Source organism: Neomonachus schauinslandi, chromosome 12 (genome assembly GCF_002201575.2).
Source record: "Neomonachus schauinslandi chromosome 12, ASM220157v2, whole genome shotgun sequence".
NCBI classification, from domain to species: Eukaryota; Metazoa; Chordata; class Mammalia; order Carnivora; family Phocidae; genus Neomonachus; species Neomonachus schauinslandi.
Genome location: NC_058414.1, coordinates 98659108 through 98676369, shown reverse-complemented (window position 1 = coordinate 98676369; position 17262 = coordinate 98659108). Strand labels below are relative to the sequence as shown.

General features: G+C 42.5%; 1 pseudogene; it reads right to left on the bottom strand.

Annotated features, from left to right (window-relative positions):
• Nucleotides 1-288: 288 nt before the first annotated feature.
• The window catches only part of LOC123326389, a 51698-nt pseudogene continuing 34724 nt past the window's right edge, over nucleotides 289-17262 (bottom strand).

Below are 17262 nucleotides of genomic sequence, written 5' to 3'. Positions count from 1 at the left end.
TATTTTTTAAAGATTTTATTTATTTATTTGACAGAGAGAGACACAGTGAGAGAGGGAACACAAGCAGGGGGAGGGGGAGAGGGAGAAGCAGGCTTCCCGCCGAGCAGGGAGCCCGATGCGGGGCTCGATCCTAGAACCCTGGGATCATGACCTGATCCGAAGGCAGGCGCTTGACGACTGAGCCACCCAGGTGCCCCTTATTTTATTTTTTTCCAGCACAGTTCTATTTAATGGAGGTGGGCCTCAGGATGTTCCACTATGATTAATTAGTCCAGGGACCTGTCAACATTAGGTAGAGAAGAAGCCACCATCATTCTTTCTCGAATAGCCTCCATTTGTGGCTACAGTGTGAGGGGACACTATGGATCCTTCGATGCTATGGCTAGACTCCTTCTTCAGGTTGATCCAGTGTCTGATGTTAGCTCGGGAAATGATGGAAGGTGGCGGAGGAAGGGGTAAAAGTTCTCCAGGGAATTGGATCTTGATGATTCCATGGGTATCCTGGGTGGTCTCCTGGTGTAAGAGTATTTCACTTTTGTTCTTGAATGTCCCTATGTGGTGGTTGTACAAGGCTGCTAAGCAGAAATCCAGGTCATCCTTTGGTATCTCAGGATCAAAAAAATAAATATCCCGCCGCGTGGAGGTGATTGTGGGAGTTGAGCTGAGCCGACTCCAGGGTTCCTGTTGCTGAGCAAGGTGAGCTGGGTTCTTATATGGCAGTTTCTTGGAAGCCTAGAGTTTTCCCAGGAAGGTATCATCATTATCCAACGTGGGGTGCTGGAAAGTGTCTTGGGTGAAAGGCACGGTAAAAATGCCGAGTGAGCTGCTGGTGTGAGTGCCACCACTGCCTAATTTTAGAACAGTTTCATTACCCTGAAAAGAAACCCCATATCCGTGAGCAGTCACTCCCCAACCTCCTACCTCCACGCCTGGCAACCACTAATCTATTGTCTGTCTAGATTTGCCTGTTCTGGGGACGCCTGTGTGGCTCAGTCAGTTAAGCATCTGCCTTCAGCTCAAGTCATGATCCCAGGGTCCTGGGATTAGGTCCTGGGATTGAGTCCCACGTAGGCTCCTTGCTTAGTGGGGAACCTGCTTCTCCCTCTGCCTGCCACACCCCCTGCTTGTGCTCTCTCTCTCTCTTTGACAAATAAATAAAATCTTAAAAAAATTTTTTTTTTTAGATTTCCCTGTTCTGAACATTTGGATACATGGAATCATACAACATGTGGCCTTTCGTGTCTGACTTCTTTCACTTAGCATCATGTTTTCAAGGTTCTGCCATGTTGTAGCAGGTGTCAGGAATCCATTCCTGTTTGTGGCAGGATAACATTTTACTGTATGGATATACTACATTTTGTTTATGCATTCATCAGTGGATGGACATGTGAGTTTGAATATTATGACTAACACTGCCATGAATATCTACATGCAAGTTTCCAATATGACTTTAAGTGGTTCTCTGTTCCAGCAGATCTTGATAGACTTTGTACCCCTGTGGGTCGTGGGATTGCAGGAAAGAAAAGATTCTCCATGCCTGCCTTTCAAAAGAAGAGAAGGAAAGCCCACTGAGAGGCATAGACTGGAGTGCTGGTACCTATTTGTTGAGTGACAGAGAGCAAAGGATCCAATGATGGTAAATGGCCAGACTGCCCTTCCTAGGCGTTGATGGTAGATCCAAATGGATTAGATACAAGAGGGGTAAGTCATTAAATAGTAAATCCTAGGAGCACATTGGATTAAAAAAAGAAAGAGAAAAATGAGGTAAGTCTGCAGAAAACCTCTCTGCCACATACATAATTTATGGGAGACCCAGAGCCACATGGTACAACTCTAGGAGACTCTCAGGATGGCCATACTATAGACTCTGAATGAATGATGCTCTCTGGAGTTGTGCAGTGCACAGCCTGCCCGGCCAAACACAGTGGCAGTGGGCAAAGCCTCTTTGGGTAGGGATGAAGGTTGACATTCTCAACCAGCTTGCCCTGTTTGCCAGGGCCAGCGTGTCCATGTCTGCTCCATGGGAGCCTAAAAAGCATAGGGTCAATACCGAGGAGTACATTTTCTATTTTAATTAAAACATGACTTCCCGGGGCACCTGAATGGCTCCGTTGGTTAAGCATCTGCCTCCCTGCTGAGCAGGGAGCCTGCTTCTCCCTCTGCCTCTGCCTCTCCCCTCCCCTCCACTCGTGCTCTCTCTCTCTCTCAAATAAATAAATAAAATCTTAAAAAAAAAAGAAATGGCATCTTGCCATTCCCCACTGTCAAATTTTCAACCATGATGATGTTTTATAAACATGCATATATATTCTAATAAGAATATAGAATTTAATAATCGATTATATATAACATTTAATAGAATATAGAATATATATGATGTAACATGGACTATTACATTCTATATTATTCTCCATATTATACTTATCTATAAATATATAAACATTCAAACATATATTTATAAATAAACATATAATATGCATATATGAGATATTATATGTAACATAATACATATTATATGTTATATATAAAATATAATATTTAGAATTAATATATTCTAATAAGAAGTGAAATGTAATTAATGAATCATACACATAAGCCCACCCTAGTGCTGCAAGGATGAAATCATCACTTACTTCAAAAATACATTGCATATTTCTGTCCAATAGGAGGAAATCACTAATTACCATAGGCAATTAATCTTTCTATGAGTTCGTTTTAAAAATTCAAATATTGTAATTAAAACATTGCTCAGGGATCCAATTTAAACTTAATGATACTTGCTAGCAGGCACGGATGTTTTAACAGGGACGATAATTATGCTGTCGATGAGTGATGTGGTGATTAGCTGCCCCACGTGTCACCGCCGACAGCCTTAAACAAACAAACAAGCCTTCTCCACCACTCACAGCCTCTTCACCGCGGGTCACAGAAACTGTCTCCTGCTGCCTCGTGACACCCACGTGCCCAATTCTTGCTTCATGAGAATATTTATTCAAAGTACAGTGCAGACTCACTGTATCGAGAGCAAGCGATGCACAAGGAAGGGAAAAAGCGCTCTGGAAAAGGTGTCTGTGGCAACTCAGGAAGTGTGTGTGTGCTCATGTGCACTGACGTGGGTGTTGTTCTGATCAAGGGAAGGCAGGCCACCAGAGGAATGCAAAGATTAAAATGTTCATAGCATGGAGACACTGGCCCGCTCAACTTTCCACCAAAGAGGACAGTATGGGAAGGGAGAGCAAAAGGAGCACTTTTCCAGGGGAGAAAACTGGCAAGTCCTCAACCAAGTGATCAAGGTTAAGTCCACAGTGATGAGTCATATTGCTAGTAGGTAACCTTGATACAATACGACGGGAATGGTACAAATGGTACTAATCGCGAGAAAAACATCAGAGGAATCAAAACAAAGGGACGTTCTACAAAATACCTGATCAGCAATCCTCAAAGCTGTCAAAGTCATCAAAAACATGAAAACCCAGAGAAACTGTTATGGCCAAGAGAAGCCTAAGGAGATTTGACTTCTAAATGTAATGTAGTATCCTGGGTGGGATCCTGGGACAGAAAAAGGATGTTAGGGGAAAACAGAAAATCTGAATAAAGTATGGACCTTAATTAATAATAAAGTACCAACAATTGGTTTACTAATTGTGACCAATGTACCCTCCTAACATAAGATGCTAATAATAGAGGAAACTGGGTGCAGGGTATATGGAAACTCTTTGTATTATCTTCTCAATAATTCTGTAAATCTACAATCAAAAGTTCATCTTTTTATTTAAAACAAACAAACGGGCCCCCTCAAAGTTGACCAATATTTAGGTATTCCCTTGTAAAGTGATTTATCCCTTGCAGTTGAGAAACCAAGGAACTCAGAGTTTCAACCCAAGGCAAAAAATAAAAAGCCCACTTTCTGTTGGGTCCTGACTGGGAAACAGGCCTCCCTAATAAAGCGAACTATTCACCATGCTGGTGACATTAACATCTTCCATCTTTCATCTTGAATTCTTTTTTTTTAAGATTTTATTTATTTATTTGAGAGAGAGAGAATGAGAGAGAGAGAGCATGAGAGGGGGGAGGGTCAGAGGGAGAAGCAGACTCCCTGCCGAGCAGGGAGCCCGATGCGGGACTCGATCCCGGGACTCCAGGATCATGACCTGAGCCAAAGGCAGTCGCTTAACCAACTGAGCCACCCAGACGCCCTCATCTTGAATTCTTGAACTATGGATATCAGAGGTACATAGGGCTAACAGTGAGGTATCTTCTAAACTCTCAGAAGGATGGAGATAAGAATAAAGTTATCCACTTTAGAATTCAGCCCTCAATTAGTAAAAACTATGGAACCGTCTTATAATATGATGGAAAAATGTGAGGGTCAACTGAGGGCAACAGAACTGGGCTGTGGTTGTAATGAACTGTGTGGAATCTTATGCCTCTGTCCTCTGCTTTGTTTGGAGAAAACATATCTTTTATTCACAATAGCCGAGACATGGAAATTTTCTTTTTCTTTCTTTCTTTCTTTTTTTTTTTTTTAAGATTTTTATTTATTTATTTGACAGAGAGAGACACAGCGAGAGAGGGAACACAAGCAGGGGGAGTGGGAGAGGGAGAAGCAGGCTTCCCGCGGAGCAGGGAGCCCGATGCGGGGCTTGATCTCAGGACCCTGGGATCATGACCTGAGCCAAAGGCAGACGCTTAACCAACTGAGCCACCCAGGCACCCCACCTGGAAATTTTCTTGACTAATTTCTTTTTTTTTTTTTTTAAAGATTTTATTTATTTATTTGAGAGAGAGAGAATGAGAGAGAGCACATGAGAGGGGGAAGGGTCAGAGGGAGAAGCAGACTGCCCGCCGAGCAGGGAGCCCGATGCGGGACTCGATCCAGGGACTCCAGGACCATGACCTGAGCGGAAGGCAGTCGCTTAACCAACTGAGCCACCCAGGCGCCCTTGACTAATTTCTTTAACTAAGACTTCTAGTAGTGTTGAGAAACAGTAGTGAAAATGGGCATCCTTGTTTTGTTCCTGATCTGAAGAGTAAAGAGTAAAGAGTAAAGCTTTCATTTTTCACCATTGATCACGATGTTAGTTGTGGATTTTCATAAATGTCCTTTTATCATGTTAAGGAAGTTCTAGTCCTAGTTTGCTGAGTGTTTTTATCATGAAAGGGTGTTGCATTTTGTCAAATGCTTTTATTTATTTATTTATTTTGCATCTATTGAGATGATTGTGTGGATTGTTCCTCTTTGTTCTATGAATGTAGTTTATTACATTGACTCATTTTCTTGTGTTGAACCACCCTTGCGTTCCTGAGACAAATGCCTCTTGGCCATGGATGTAATCTTCTTGATAGGCTGTTGGATTTAGTTTGCCATTATTTTATTGAGGATTTTTGGGTCTATATTCATAATTGATATTAGTTGATAGTTTTATTTCCTTGTGGTATCTTTGTTTGGCTTTGGTATCAGGGTAATGCTGACCTCATAGAATGAGTTAGATAGTGTTCCCTCTCATTCTATTTTTTGGAAGAGTTTGAGTAGGATTGATATTAATTCTTCTTTAAATGTTTGGTAAAATTTACCGATAGGGCACCTGGGTGGCTCAGTCGTTAAGCGTCTGCCTTCCGCTCAGGTCATGATCCCAGGGTCCTGGGATCGAGTCCCACATCTGGCTCCCTACTCAGCGGGAAGCCTGCTTCTCCCTCTCCCACTCCCCCTGCTTGTGTTCCCTCTCTTGCTGTCTCTCTCTCTCTGTTGAAAAATAAATAAAGTCTTAAAAAAAAAAATTTACCAATAAAGCCATCTGGTCCTGGGTTTTCTTTGTTGGGAGTCTTTTATTTATTTATTTATTTTAAAGATTTTATTTATTTATTTATTTGAGAGAGAGAGCGAGTGAGCAGAGGGAGAGGAGAGAGAGAATCCCAAGCAGACTCCACGGTGGGCACAGAGCCCAACAAGGGGCCTGACCCTATGACCCTGAGATCACAACCTGAGCTGAAACTCAGACACTTAACTGACTGAGCCACCCAGGCGCCCTTTTCTTGAGAGTCTTTTTAAAGGACTGATTCAATTTCTTAACTTGTTAGAGGTATGTTGCAATTTATTTATTTATTTATTATTTAGATATAATTGAGATAACATTATATTAGTCTCAGGTGTACAACATAATTATTCGATATTTGTATATATTACAAAATGGTCAACACAATAAGTCCAGGAAACATCCGTCATTATATATAGTTTTAAAAAAGTTTTTTCTTGTGATGAGAACTTTCAAGATTCAATCCTCTAATTAATTTCAAATATGCAGTACAGTATTATTATTTTTTTTAAGATTTTATTTATTTATTTGACAGAGAGAGACACAGCGAGAAAGGGAACACAAGCAGGGGGAGTGGGAGAGGGAGAAGCAGGCTGCCCACTGAGCAAGGAGCCCGATGAGGGGCTCGATCCCAGGACCCTGGGATCATGACCTGAGCCGAAGGCAGACGCTTAACAATTGAGCCACCCAGGCACCCATGCAATACAGTATTACTAACTATAGTCATCATTCTGCACATTACATCCTCATGACTTATTCATTTTATAACTGAAAATGGGTAATTTTTGACCATCTTTAGACTTTTTTGCCCCCCTCCCCTGCTGCTCCCTGCCTCCAGCAACTCAATATCCATGAGCTCATGGTTTTTGTTTGTTTCGTTTTGTTGTTTCTTTTTAGATTCCAGATATAAGTGAAATCATACAGTATTTATCTTTTCTGTCTGACTTATTTCATTTAGTAAAATGCCCTCAAGCTTCATCCATGTTCTTGCAAATGGCAGGATTTTATTTTATTTTTTTTTAAGATTTTATTTATTTATTTGAGAGAGAGAGAGTGAGTAAGAGGCAGAAGGAGCAGGGAGAGCGACAGAGGGAGAGGGAGAAGCAGGCTCTCCACTGAGCAGGGAGCCTGATGCAGGACTTGATCTCAGGACCCTGAGACCATGACCTGAGCCGAAGGTAGACACTTAACCAACTGAGCCGCACAGGCGCCCCTGTACTTCATTTTTTAATGGTTGAAATGGTTGAATTTTAATGGCTGAATAATGTTCCCTTTTATATATACTATACACATAAAGAACATGTTGATGTTCATTCATTCATCCACTGATGAATGGACATGCATCCTTTGATGAACATTCATCCATTGATGGACACTTAGGTTGCTTTCATATCTTAGCTATTGTAAATCATGCTGCAATGAACATGGGGGTACAGATGTTCCATTTTCTTCAGATAAGTACCTGGAAGTGGGATTGCTGGATCATACAGTAGTTCTACTTTTAATTTTTTGAGGACCCTTTATACTGTTTTCCACAGTGGCTGCACCAGTTTGCATTCTCACCGACGTCCCTTTTCTCCACATTCTCACCAACACTTGTTGTCTTTTGTCTTTTTGTTAAGAGCTCATCTGACAGGTGTGAGCTGATACCTCACTGTGCTTTCGATTTGCATTTCCCTGATGATGAGTGATGTTGAGCATTTTTTCATGTGTCTGTTGGCCATCTGGATGTCTTCTTTAGTCTGTTGTGATTTTTAATTTCTTCTTGAGTCAGTTTAGGTAATTTGTATGTTTCTCAAAATCTGTCCATTTCATCTAGGTTATCTAATTTGTTGGTATACAGTTGCTGATAGTATTCTCTGATAATCTTTTTTATTTCTGGCAGGTCAGTAATAATACCGCTGTGTCTATGTCTGATTTTTTCTTAGTCAGTCTAGCTAAAGGTGTGCCAATTTTATTGATTTTCAAAGCAGTGTGCCAATTTTATTGATTTTCAAAGCACCAGCTTTTTGCCTGTTGTTTCTATTTGCCTTGTTGCTTTTCAATTTTATTTCTGCTATAATCTTTATTATTTCCCTCCTTTGTTGGCTTTGGGTTAGTTTGTTCTTCCTTTTCTAGTTCCTTAAGATGTAAAGCCAGGTTATTTCTTTGTTTTTGTTTTATTTGTTTTAATTTTTTTTATATCTTGTTGATTTTATTTCATTATTTTAAAGATTTTATTTACTTGACAGAGAGACACAGTGAGAGAGGGAACACAAGCAGGGGGGGTGGGAGAGGGAGAAGCAGGCTTCCCACCGAGCAGGGAGCCCAATGTGGGGCTCAATCCCAGGACCCTGGGATCATGACCTGAGCCGAAGGCAGACGCTTAACAACTGAGGCACCCAGGCGCCCCTATATCTTGTTGACTTTAATCATTGCAATCTGTGTACTCCATTGGTATAACATTTGCTCTCTACATGGTTGGCCATTTCTCCACAGACTTCTCTGGAAACTACAGAGTTACAGGTCTCGAGGCCTCTGTATATACAGTGTGTTACTTGGATCAGCAGAGTTCTCCTGAGTCACTTCATTCTGCTTCAGCTGAAGCTGTGGTCTCTTATTTTGATTCACTCTCTTCATCAGTAACAAATATTGTTGGTCTTGTTTCTCTCTTGTTCTTTCTTGAACAGGTGATCGAGGTTTCAAAGGATCTTCTGGCTGCACATGTTTGCAGGGACATTTCTACCTGCTTGGCTGTCTTTTGCACCTTTTGTTTGGTCATCAAGGTCTCAGCCAATGGTCCCAGGGGTGGCTTAGACAACACAAAGCACCACTCCTGACACTTGAACTGATGAATTCCATTAGACCGTTGTACTCTGATCCCAGGATGAAGCAAAGGTATAGCAATGAAAGACATGTAATCAGCTCTCACTTCCAGTCCAGCATTCACCAACTTGATCACTGTCATCATGGCCATCATTTTCTTCTTACTGCACTCTCCGTCCTATGGAACCAGATCAGTGGTTGATTATAAAAGGATGTAACTCGGGCGCCTGGGTGGCTCAGTTGGTTAAGCGACTGCCTTCAGCTCAGGTCATGATCCTGGAGTCCCGGGATCGAGTCCCGCATCGGGCTCCCTGCTAGGCGGGGAGCCTGCTTCTCCCTCTGCCTCTGCCTCTCTCTCTCTCTCTCTCTGACTCTCATGAATAAATAAATAAAACATTTTTTAAAAAAAGGAATTATGGGCGCCTGGGTGGCTCAGTTGGTTAAGCGACTGCCTTCGGCTCAGGTCATGATCCTGGAGTCCTGGGATCGAGTCCCACATCGGGCTCCCTGCTCGGCGGGGAGTCTGCTTCTCCCTCTCCCACTCCCCGTTTGTGTTCCCTCTCTCGCTGTGTCTTTCTCTGTCAAATAAATAAATAAAATCTTTAAAAAAAAAAAAAAAAGGATGTAACTCGGGAACAGCCAGGTGGAGGAGTGAGGTAGGGTGAGGTCTGGAGAAAGGGCACGCAGCTTCCCTGCCCTCTCCAGGCCGCCATTCTCCCCAAATCTCTATTTGTTTAAATTTAATTTATTTTTTAAAGTATGCTCTAGGCCCACTGTGGGGACCAACTCAAAACCCCAAGATCAAGAATTGCACGCTCCACCAACTGAGCCAGTCAGGCGCCCCTTGTTTGTTTATTTCAAATGTAAGCATTTAGGGGTGCCTGGCTGGCTCAGTTGGTGAAGCGTGCAACTCTTGATCTCAGAGTTGAGTTCAAGCCCCACCTTGGGTGTAGAGCTTACTTATAAAATAAATGTGAGCATTTATATCCATATATTACTCCTGATCCCTGCTTTCACTGCATTATGTACATTTTGGTATGCTGTGTTTTCATTTCCATTTGTTTCTAAGTATTTTCTAGCTTCCCTGGTGATTTCTTCTTTAACCTGCTGGTTGTTTAAGAGTTGTTTGATTTCAATTATTTGTGAATTTTTGTTTTTCTCCCATTAATGATTTCTAGTTTCATTTTATTGTAGTCAGAGAAGATACATCATATGATTCAACCATTTAAAGAGAATTGTTTTATGACCTGAAAACATAACATTAGAAGGTCTATCCCGGCAAATGCTCCATGTACGCATGAGTAGAATGTGTATTCTGCTGTAGTTGGGTGGAGTGCTTTGTGTGTCTGTTAGGCCCCATGGGTCCATGGTGTTGTTCAAATCCTCTATTCCCATATTGATCTTCTGTCTAGATGCTTTATCTACTATTGAAAGTAGGATATCAAAGTCTCCAACTATTATTGTATAACTATCAATTTTTTCCTTTGGTTATCAGTGTTGCCTCATATATTTTGGGCCTCTGGTTTGGTGTGTATATCTTTCTGTTATACCTTCTTGGTAAATTGGTCCTCTTATCATTACATAAAGTCTTTGTCTCTTGTAACAATTTTTTAGTTAAAATCTATTTTGTCTGATATTAACCTAGCCTCCCCAGCTCCTTTGGTTATTCTTTGCGTGGAATAACTTTTCTATCCTTTTACTTTCTACCTATTTGTGTCTTTGCTTTTTTTAAGATTTTACTTTTTAAGTAATCTCTATACACAACAATGGGCTCGAACTCACGACCCTGAGATCAAGGGTCATGTGCTCTACTGGCTGAGCCAGCTAGGCGCCCCTGTGTCTTTGGATCTACAGTGAGTGTCTTGTAAGCAGCATACAGTTGGAATGGGGAGCAATTACTTACTGGGTCCAGGGTGTTCTTCTGGGATGTTGACCCCCCTCTAGTGAACTTTTCATTTCAGCTGTTGTACTTTCCAGCTCCAGAATTTCTATTTGGTTCTTTATAAAAATAATTCCTATTTCTCTATGAAGATTCCCTACTAATTCATACTTCAGTCTCATGATTTCCTTGAGTTCTTTGTCCATGGCTCCTTTTGGCTCTTGGAGCATATTTAACACAGGTCATTTAAAGTCTTTGTCTTATAAGTCTAACATCTGGGCTTCATCAGGGATAGTTTCTTTCTTTTTTTTTTTTAAAGATTTTATTTATTTTTTAGAGAGTGAGCGAGAGAGAAACAGCATGAGAGGGGAGAGGGTCAGAGGGAGAAGCAGGCTCCCCGCTGAGCCGGGAGCCCGATGTGGGACTTGATCCCAGGACCCTGGGATCATGACCTGAGCCGAAGGCAGACGCTTAACCATCTGAGCCACCCAGGCGCCCCCATCAGGGATAGTTTCTGACCGTTTCTTTCTTTCCTGTGAATAAGCCATCCTGTTTCTTTGTATGCTTCCTAATGTTTGGTTGAAAACTGGACAGTTTGAATACTGTAATGTGATAACTCTGGAAATCACATTTTTCTCCCTCCCTGGGGATTGATGTTGGTGCTTTTTTTTTTTTTAAGATTATATTTATTTATTTGAGAGACAGAGAGAGCACGATTGGGGGGGGTTGGTGGGGAAGAAGGAGAGAGAGAAGCAGACTCCCTGCTGAGCAGGGAGCCCAACGCGGGGCTTGATCCTAGGACCCCGAGATCATGACCTGAGCTGAAGGCAGATGCTTAACTGACAGAGCCACCCAGGTGCCCCTGATGTTGGTGCTTTTTAAGGTTGATAGTCATTTGTTTGTGTGGTGGCTTTTCCAAATGGCTTTGGCTAAGACTCTATTCCTTGTTATGTGTGGTCACTGACTTCTCTGTTCCATCATCTCCACAGTCAGCCTGTGATCCGAACATCTGAATCCAGTAAGAAAAGAAAGGGGTACCTGGGTGGCTCAGTTGGTTGAATGTCTGACTCTTGGTGTCCACTCAGGTCATGATCTCATGAGTCATGGGATCGAGCCCTGTGATTGGCTCTGCACTCAACAGGGAGTCTACTTGAAGATTCTCTCCCTCTCTCCCTCTGCCCCTGCCCCTACTCATGCATGCATGCTCTCTCTCTCTCTCTCTCTCAAATAAACAAATAAATCTTAAAAAGAAAGAAAGAAAGAAAAAAAGGCTGTTTTATCTCTTTAAATTCTTTTGACAGAAGCTGCTTCAGCCTGAGCAATTGAAACATGGCCAGATGTGTGCAGGTCTCTAAGTGATCCACCAGGCAGATCAAAACACACAACCAACCCTGATTTGGGGGGACAAAGTCCTTATGCCCACCCTAGTACCATCATACCATACCAGGAAGTGTGCCACCTTCTCTGAGGCTGTCTGCTGTGGCAGGGGGGTGCGGGGGCTGGTGGCTGCTCCACAAACACAATCAAATGTTCTTCAAGCTGCTGTCTCAGGACCTGTTTTCCAAGCCACAGTGGTGACCATGATGATCAAGCAGCTGGGGGTGTCCTCTGGCCCCTGGGGCTGATAAGGGTACTACATGAGGCACAACGCTCAGAAACGCACCCAGACTTTCTTCAGAAGTATCCATCACCAGCAGCAGGGAGATACTGCCGCCAAGAAGGTCGGCTGCCACCAAAGAATCCAAATTTCTGTAGCCGATTTTAACCCTTTCCCTGTGCAACCTCTGTTGTTAACTCCTTGGTGCATTAGGAAGCTCACACTTCCATTCTGCAGAGATGAAAGTGAAGAAGGAAAAAGAACTGATTCTGAAACCATGCTGATGAGAGCTTCACTGAGAAGCTTACTGGAGCCTCCAGGGACTGGCAGTGCTGAAACTAACACACACACACGCTTTCTACTTGTGAGCAGTTTTACTCTGGAGATAAAGCGCAGGGAGGCTTGTACATAAACATGAGAGCTGGGAGACACAGGGCTGCCAAATTAACCCTTCTATGGAAAGGTGCAGCTTTCAACAAAAACAGGGACCTGCTGGATTTCTGCGAATGACTGCTGATGGAGGCCCTAGGCTGATAGGAAACAGCATCAGGGCCTGCCTTCCACTTTCAGAAGTTGGGAAGAAGTAGGACGCCTGGGTGGCTCAGTCAATCATCTGCCTTTGGCTCAGGTCATGATCCAAGGGTCCTGGGATTAAGTCCTGCATCAGGATCCTTGCTTAATGGGGAGCCTGCTTCTCCCCCTGCTTGTGCTCTCTCTCTCTCTGACAAATAGATAAATAAAATCTTAAAAAAAAAAAAAAAAAAGGGCGCCTGGGTGGCTCAGTTGGTTAAGCGACTGCCTTCAGCTCAGGTCATGATCCTGGAGTCCCGGGATCGAGTCCCGCATCGGGCTCCCTGCTCAGCGGGGAGTCTGCTTCTCCCTCTGACCCTCCCCCCTCTCCTGCTCTCTCTATCTCATTCTCTCTCAAATAAATGAATAAAATCTTTAAAAAAAAAAAAAAAGAAGTTGGTAAGAAATGAAGGTGCTTCTGAGCTGCTTCTGAGTGGAGTGGGGTCAGGAGGGCCTTATCAGCATACATCCGACCACCATGGCCCCAAGCCAGCGGAGAGCCCAAGCATGACCAGCGTGTTCTAAGAGAGCCATCTTCAGCCATGTCCATCTCCATTCTGTCCTTCTTGCCTCCCCATCCCCTTAATCCCATCATTTGCCAATTCCCTTCACCACCTGCAGCAGCTCCCACAGGGGCCCACTGACTTAGCCCATTCATTAGGAATAAACTATTGGACCAAGGCATTGAAAATTTTGCATATTACACTCAGTGAATTTTATGAAATAGTTATTCACTCAATTGTTCATTCATTCCAGAAATGCTTATTGAGTACTTGGGAAGTGGGAGTTTGGGTGCTAGGTGCAAGGAACGCCTGGGGAAAAGAAGTTGGGAAACACTCACTCTCCAGCTGGGGAGCCAGAAAAGTGGATGGAGAATGAGAAACTGAGGCCATAGGTGGCAGGAGAAAGACCCCACCGGGGACTCTGCCTGGAGGGAGGGAAGGGTGTTTTTTGCCAAAGGCAGTGGCTAGGGCTTCAGAGATGGAGTGGGGGATCAGAGAAGTGGGCCCCAGGGAGCAATGAGTCTCTCCAAGGGATCAGTTTCCATTCTGGCCCCTGGAGAGCAAGACATATGATATCCGGACCAATCCAATTATTAGTCCTCAAGGGACCATGCAGAGGAGACACAGTGAGGCTGCTACGATCTCACGATTCAGGCAACTGAGGAAACACTATTCAGATACAAAAGGCAAAACACTATTAAGTTATAAAAGTGGGGAGCAATGGGGAGGCTGCCTCAATTATCCAGATATTTGCTTTAGTTCTTCATTTCCTGTGACCAGTGGAAATGATGATGAGGTTTGGACTAGAGATCATCTAACATGGTATATCCAGGAATTGGGATTATTTGTATTTCAGTCACTCAGCCACCAACCATTGCTCTTTTTCCCCACTGCAGAAAAAAGAAAAAGAAAAAGATCTATATATAATTTCCTCCATAATCAAGAAGTTTTGGGAATGACATTACCCTTGTTACCTTCTCCACTTTGCTCCAATGGCCAGCCTTATTCTCTAGGAAGGAAAGATTATGCTGGTTTTATTATTATTTTTTATCATCATTACTATTTTAAACTAAAGGAAATATAATAGAACAGGGTAGAGGAAAAACTTGTGGATGTCTCCCTCTTTGCCCTGCACCTTAGCTCTCATCCCTAAACTCCTCTAAACAAAGTGGGTCAGCCTGAGCTACTGAGAGATGCTCACAGAGACAGATAATTGACAAGTATTTGCAGCTTAAATAATAGGTCACCAGGACAGCAAGGAGAGCCTTGATCCTCAAAAGAGACAACTAGGGGGGGTTGTCCCTGGTCCCCTGAAAACCGCTCCTCCCTCCCAAGCAAACAGGCACCAGGGACAGCCCTCCCTACCCCCCCCACCCCCATCCCAATGGCAGCCACCTGAGACCCCTCCACTCCATCCCAGAAGGCTACGACAGGGCAGGTGCGCCTCCATCCCCGAAGCCATAGGAAACTGTCTGGCATTTAGGCTAAGCACAAATGGAAAAATCAAACCTACAAAAGACCATTTCTGGTAAGAAAAAGAGAGAGAGAGAGGGAGATAACATACCGTCATAATTAAATTTAGAAAAAGAATGGTATTGTTCCTGATTGTTCCAACTGCATTCATTTAAGAATGTTTCCCCCCAAAGTCAATAGTTTGCAGAGTTCTCTTTGTAATTGGATACCAAATCAAACGGTAAAAAGCCAGTCAAATTTAGCAGTGGGGGGTTGTATACCAACTTTAGTGACACTAATGTTAATAAGTTCTGATAACCCACTACCATCGGACCAGCCGAGGAAAGTGCTTTCACTTTCGTTATATAAATCTCATAAGGAGCTACTCCAAATCACTTAGGATGACATGTTTTAATAATTTTTAAAAAGGTTTAATGTCACACGAACCATACGGTTTGTTGTGACAAGAAACAGTCTATTTCCTGGTTATTTTCCTTGAATTTTGGACAGTTTAACACAAACTGGTATTCAAAATGAATGTAGTTGCATGATGGGAAATAGAAAGAAATGACCAAGTGGAGGTCTCTTGTCCTTCACAAATATCTTAGGACACTCAGAGCTCACAGAAAAAAAAAATAATGAACATACTTGTGCCAAATGTCTAGCAATAAAGAAAAAAAATTTAATGTCAGCAAAATAAGCTTTGATTTTTTTTTTTTTTTAAATCGTCCTCCTGTCTATGATCTGCAAAATGCCTTTCTGATGCTCGGCAGCAGCAGATGGCAGTAAATACACAGAAGATTCACTTTCTGTCCACTTCATGCGCAGAGCTTTAGCTAGAGAACTTCGTAGCCAAGAGCACGTTTAGGGTTCACACTTTTTGTTTTCTGGACTTTTTCTTCTTTTCCTAATAATAATCCCTAATAGTCACAGTTGGTGGAATAGTTATGCCAAGTTTAATATGACTGTATCCTTCCATTTCCAGAAAGACTGCTGTTGCAATGCAGAGGTAGTCATAAATGCTGAAAATAGCCTTTTACCAATGGTTGTGTTGGTGGAGTCCCCCTCAGTGATTAGGTGTGAGCACCCTGGCCAAATTCCAGGTAAGAAATCTCACATTAGTTGGGGAAAAAAAGGATCAAGAAATCTTAGTTATTATCTGTGCCTGACAAATCTTATGTTCTTGTTTTATAAATATTTTAAAATACTAAATGTTAAATTGAATTGGAGGTTTCAAGGACAGAAGAAAATGTGTGTTCAAGAGTATGATTAACTTGAATGCTTAAAGAAATGTCACTTTCGAGGGAATGATGTTTGCCAATCTCATATGCATTGAGCTTGGCCAGTAACAGGAAGTTTCTTAAGTACCCGGCATGAGAATTCAGATAGTTCCCTGGCAATGGCAGCTTAGAGAAGGGAAAGGCTGAGACTTCCAGAGAGTGTAGAGAGAAGATAGTCCTCATCCTTATAATCCATGAAGTGATTAGGATCGATTGCCAAAGCAGGCTAGCTGGGGTTTCCTGGAAGCTTTACCAGTCCAAAACTACTTTCTCCTTTCCTACATTTGAGAGGTTCCATTCATTAGCATGGAAGGCCATTCTGGTCTCAGACATCTCTTATCAAAATTTAAGTCATCAAATTCTGCTTAACATGGTAGCCTGAACACAAGCATTTTTCTGAATTCCTTCTTGAATCCCACTATCACTGAGTGAAATACTAAACACAGGGCCAAGAGAAGAGAAAGAAGACATACTTACTTGCATACCTTTCTCCTGCCTGGGATGGGGCTTGGTGCCTAGAGTTGGAAAAACCATCCTGAAACCATGAGGACAGAGGCCCTCACTCAAGATGGAATAAGATAAGGAGAAAAAAAATCTCGGTGCATTGAGGACATCTGGGGCATTGCTCCAGCCCTGGACACTGCCTAGCTCCATACTTCCTGGGACATGAGGACAGTCAGTGTGAGTGGGCTCAAGGCACTGTTATTTGGGTTTCCTGTTACATGCAGCTCAGCACATTCTTAACCTATGGAAAGAGTGTACCTAAAGCATGGGATATGTATCACTGAATCACAAGCGGGGGATGAGAAATCCTAGGTTGCACTGTGCATGGGCTTAAATAACACTGACTCCTATAATGAGAAAGTTATTCCTTTCAATCCTGATTACATCGATAATAGGTCTATAACACCTCTCATTGGCTCAGCTTCTTTTTAGGCAAAGGGAGAGTACCTTTTCCAGCAACAGGATCTCACTAGAATTTAATAACATTATTTTTTTCATAGTATCCATATTTATGTTTCCTTTTATTGATGGTAATTGCTATTGATTTTCTTTTCTTTTTTTAAAGATTTTGTTTATTTGACAGGGAGAGACAGTGAGAGAGGGAACACAAACAGGGGGAGTGGAGAGGGAGAAGCAGACTCCCCGGTGAGCAGGGCTCGATCCCAAGACTCTGGGACCATGACCTGAGCCGAAGGCAGACGCTTAATGACTGAGCCACGCAGGCGCCCCTGATATTGATTTTCTAATTTGAGTAGAGATATCAAGTTTTCTTGAGAAAATAAACATATTTCTAAAAATTATTGGGGAATAAAAGGGACAAATTAGCCATAGATGCAACAACATGGATGACTGTCAAGAA